The sequence below is a fragment of the Notolepis coatsorum genome, assembly GCF_963971535.1.
Source record: "Notolepis coatsorum genome assembly, contig: SUPER_15_unloc_6, whole genome shotgun sequence".
NCBI classification, from domain to species: domain Eukaryota; kingdom Metazoa; phylum Chordata; class Actinopteri; order Aulopiformes; family Paralepididae; genus Notolepis; species Notolepis coatsorum.
The window spans coordinates 28,186-33,822 of NW_028174861.1; positions in this window are offsets into that span (position 1 = coordinate 28,186).

Below are 5,637 nucleotides of genomic sequence, written 5' to 3' on the forward strand. Positions count from 1 at the left end.
GGTGTTGTCCGTCTGATCAGCTGTTCTATTAGTTGCGCTTGCTGTCTGTCGCGCTCTGCGTCCCGTAGAGCACCAGCAGCTGCTCGCTGGCTGTCTGCTCGGTCTCGGGCCACATTCTCTTCCCTCTGAATGAGTCTTATTTCTAGACGTATATGCTCTTCTTCGCTCCGCTGCTGGATCTGCAGTCGGTCGCGTTCAGCAGCGGCGTTCAGGCTGATGAGGAAGGCCTGCTGTAGGGTCCTCTCTGCCTCGCTGGGAGAAGGCGGTTGTATAGGGGAGCCTTCCCTTGGGGTACTCCTTGCGGAGCCTTGGAGCTCTATCTCCACGGTGCTCTCCCCGTCTTCTTCCGTGCCGAGTTCTCTCTCGGTAGCGTTGTATTCCTCCCGGGACTCATCAGGGACTACTTCTTCAGTACTGGCGGGGTGTGAAGTCATGTCTGGTTCCCACTGGTCCCCACCGTGGACTTGGTCAGTTACATTAGAACCCGTAGGGGCCTCTATGGTCGGGGTAGTCTGGGCGTTGGGGTTAGACATACTTTTACTTTCTAGTTTTACCGCGTTTACTGTTAGTAGAAGACTAGGTTGTTGACTGACAGCGTAAGCCTCTAAGTACTGAGGGAGCCGTCGTTCGCGCTGCGGGCGTTGGTTAGGAGGATCGTTTCGTGGAGTGTTCATCATAGGCCATTTCAATATTAATAACACTATATTAATATTACACTAATTGCCATCCGGCTCGAAGGACCAATTGTAACTGAGGGGTACAATTCCCTGACTGTATTACTAGATATGATACTTACTACCACTACCTTTGTACTTTATATTCGGCCACCCAGTACTCGGCATAAATATATTATGATAAACACTCTCACGTAGATGAAACGGATCCAACACAAATGTACGAAGTCGAAGTAGGTATTTATTCCTACACAGCAATGGTGTGTAGAGCAAGCACTTAATCACTTAATTACATTTATGAATTGAAATAGTATGCACTTTTATGGCAAAGAGTATTCGTTGGTATATCAATAGAGAATGTCCAATCTCTGATGGCGCAGGTGGTAAATATACGACCTGGAATAGTTAAGGAATAACAGCAATGATACTTTAATGATTATAAGACTGGATACACTAAGGGGGGTAATCCGGTCGCTTGTAAGACAACAGGAGTAGGAGGGGGGGGGGGTAGAGTCTGGCTGCCTCGTCCGGCCAAGGGTATCCTGGGTGAACCCACAGTTGTGCAGCTCAATGCGCCAGCGATCCTTGGACCACAGATGAAAGCAGGTGGACTCTCTGTGAGCCGGCTCTCTCCGGTCCACGGGGGAGAGACGTGAAGCGACCTCGTCTTGCAGAGCGTCTCCTCACCTTGCGTCCTCTCCAGGGGGGGGGGGTTCCAACACACGGCAGTGTCGGGGGTCTTTATCCATGGAATAATCACTGTATACAAAGCATAATCCGTGCCTGGGAAGGCGGGCTGTCGTCGGTAGAATAATCCGGTATACAGGTCCACTCGCTCGTCGGCTCTGGGGCTCCTCGGATGCAGTCTCACATGGGGTCGACCATCCTGGATAAGCAGCCAGTTCTCTGCCCGAAACGATGGGGTACTGACTACGATAGTATTCTCACCGCACGAAGCACTATATATTAACAGACTATTATTAGCTTAATAGACTACGTCCAACTCGACGATATAGTGCCAAATATGACTATTCAAATATTAATATACACGATGTCTCAATACCGATGGTAGGCCGAACTTGGCCTTACTCCCACACGTGGCGTCGCGGGGAGGCTTTACGTCTGTCACTCTATTGGAGGGTAAGAAACTGGACTGAAAAGAAAGTCCTACTTTAGTAGCGCAGTATATATACGCACTATGAACAAATAGTACCGTTAGTGGTGCGGTAGCCAGATTCCTACGCGGAACTAGGACTTGTTCGTACATGTTGAGCGGTACGTTTGAACTGGGTCTGGGGGGTATGGCAGCCTGGCACCAAGGTCTCGACCAATAGTAGAATGGAGACTATTATGGGATGTTCAGTAGGCTAGAATGGATATTCAATGCATATTGTACAAGGAATATACAAGGGATATCAGGGAATATTAGAGAATATACAAATACAATTAAATACATATATATAATAAATATATATATTCGGTTTAATCTGGCCCTTCACAACATTACCCGTCTATATAATTTGTTCCTCAACGTTATATAGACGGGTCATATTTTGTATACTAACGTTATGTTTAGAATGGAATGAATACATGGGTCGGGAAAGATAGTTAGCTCAAAGCTAATCCGGCCTGTTTAACCACTAGTTTCTGTTAGCTAATGCTGGCTGAGCAAGGAAACTAACAGTAAACGTTTTTACATGAAATACAGCCCAAAAACCCTGCTGACAAACGTTTGCTTATTAAATACATTCTATACTATAATAATACAAACGTTTCATTGCCTCTCTGTGACGACAAAGTTGTTTAAATAAGGGGAGAAAAGTAGCTAAAATCAATGTATTTGGATGGGACAGGAAGTGCCATTGGCAACCGGAAGTCAGCCGGAAATGGCTACTTTGAGATTGTGCAAGTGGAGAATAGCGAGTGCCCGGAAGTAATATGGGTGATCACCACTTCATCCACATGACTTCCTGTTTGGGCGATCTGCCGATCGGCCACCAGATGGCGCTCTTGAACCGCTAGAGGATTGAGAGGAGATCAGAACTGTGTGTGAAGGCTGCAGAGGGAAAATATGATTCCGATCACAGATTTTTGAAATATTGATATCAAAGACGAGTTACGGCGCCATATGAAATCCGCGTTCACGGAATCGCGGACGGAATCGCGGAATTGACCAATAAAAATGGAATCAACTGCAAAACGTGAAATATTGCAGAATTTGGCCTAATCTGGACTGAAATTCCGTTTTTGGGTGGACCGCTTGGTGCACACGCGACCGGGGAGGCGGACGCTAGAGCGGGTTACACACAACACAGGCAGTCTCCCAAGCCTCTCGCTGCTTCGGTGTTTACATCGTCAAGAAGCTAATAAATTCCCCAATAAGCCCTCAATTCAGAGCAGAGCAGTATCCTAATGACTTTTATGCCTCCGGCGATAAGGTGTTTTGCTAATTCTGTCAACGTTCCGTGGACTGGAGCCACAAAAACACTTGCGACACTATAGCTATAACGTTAGGACATGATCGCTTCTTGCTAAATCTAGTGCACCCATCCATTTGTTTAATGCAAACGAGTCATTATACACTGCCCTTTATAATCGAAATAAACTTAAATAGCTATGAAACGTTTTACAGTACATGATAGGACTATAGATGGAAATGATAGCTTCTTGCTAAATCTGGTGCAATCCATTTGTTTAATGCAAACGATTGTCATTATACACTGTCCTTTATAAAGAAACTAAACTAAAGGTGCCTAAATTATGCATTACTATATTTCATCACAATAAAATAGATATAGCTAGGCTACTGACATTGTGATAATGTCAGTAGTAGCTAGCTGTATCTATTGTTTACACTTGAAATGTGTATTTTTATTTTGTCACAATATTATTTGAAAAGTATTGTGTAAAATGTAACTGTATTTCTGAGTTGCAGCACTTAAAAACATTAAATGGACTGTTATGTCATATTCAATTGTAGACATTTATTCATTCCCACTTATTAGACACTATTTCTGATGGTAAAATGAGCATAAAAAGCAAAATACAGAATTCTGAAATATTAAAACGGAAAAAACGGAATTTGGGAAAAAATTAAATGGAATTTGGAAAATAATAAAACGGATTTCATATGGCTCTAGTCCTAGGCAACTTGAGCATGGCTAGGAAAGACGCCTAAACACGTTTTCGGCACTTAAAGTGTTAATTTATTACTATTGCACGTTTAAAAAAATATATTGTTTGTTTATCACGCTTTTTTCGGAGATGCGCTCCTGTCAGGGGAGGAAATTAGGCCATTTGACTCGCCAAATGAGAGTATTTTTTATGTTTGGCGAGTGATTCATGAAGAGCACTCGCCAGTCTGGCGAGTAAAGACAATCGCCAGAGCCAGCCAGTCACATAGATCTAAAACACTAGATGGCTCAAGGCGGAGTCTCTCACTCGCCGTCTCTTGCTCAGCTGCTGCTGCTGCACGCCTTGCCCCTCCTCCTCCTCCTCCTCCTCCCAGAGCCCATGTCAACAAACGCTCCGGCAAGACTTGAGTGCACCTCGAGTGATACTAGCTAACGTTACTGTTTAAACAAAACTACACAGTCAACTATTCACTTTAGTTTAATACATGAGGCATTGGCTAACGTTATCTAGTTGGCTAGCTACTGATAGCTCCTGATATCATCATTTTGGCAATAGTTTTCGCAGTAGTTGGCTAGTGTTGTTCCGTGAGCTAACGTTAGCTACCGAGGCATTGGCTAACGCTATCTAGTTCCGTGAGCTAACGTTAGCTACCGAGCATTGGCTAACGCAGTAGTTGGCTAGTGTTGTTCCGTGAGCTAACGTTAGCTACCGAGGCATTGGCTAACGTTATCTAGTTCTGTGAGCTAACATTAGCTACCGAGCATTGGCTAACGCAGTAGTTGGCTAGTGTTGTTCCGTGAGCTAACGTTAGCTACCGAGGCATTGGCTAACGTTATCTAGTTCTGTGAGCTAACGTTAGCTACCGAGCATTGGTTAACGCAGTAGTTGGCTAGTGTTGTTCCGTGAGCTAACGTTAGCTACCAAGCCATTGGCTAACGTTATCAAGTTCCGTGAGCTAACGTTAGCTACCGAGGCATTGGCTAACGTTATCTCAAGTTCAAGTTCAAGTTCTTTAATAGTTGTCATACAGAAGTACAGAATACTTTCATACAAAATGCTTCTTACTGTTACGCTCCAGAGACTGTGCTAGACAAGATAGTATCAAATAACATAATATAGCATGTAATTTAGAAGAAGAAAAATGAGGTCACAGTGTTCGGTATAGACATATGTACAATGTTCTGAGTTACCATATAATATACAATACTATGCAGTGTACTAATGTACAGTACTATCTAGTGCAAAGCAGAAATGGGATGAGGTACAATTTTAGGTACAATTTACAGTAAGGTGTACGAGTTGTAGTGCAATCCTTCATCAATAAATATAAAGTGTGGGGAGTGGGTGCTACAGTGTGTTTGTTTAAAGTGGGTGTGTGCTATAAAGTGTGTGGAGTGGGTGCTACAGTGTGTTTGTTTAAAGTGAGTGTGTGCGTGTGGATGTGTGTGCTATGTGCGTTTGGTGGTTGTTGTTGTGTAGTGTTCATTCATTGTTCGTTTAGCAGCCTGATGGCCTGGGGATAGAAGCTTCTTCTGAGTCTTTCTGTGCTCGCCTTGAGACTCCGGTATCGCTTGCCTGACCGCAGCAGTTCAAAGAGGCAGTTGTTTGGGTGACTGGAGTCTTTAATGATTCTCTTAGCCTTGCCCGTGCAACGCTTGTTGTAAATGTTCTGGAGGGTGGGGAGCCCCCCTCCAATTGTGCGTTCGGCTGAACGTGTCACTCTTTGTAGTCTGCTTCGGTCTTGTGCAGTGCTATTCCCAAACCAGGAGGTGATGTTGCCGGTCAAGATGCTCTCTATTGTACATGAGTAGAAGTTCTTAAGGATCTT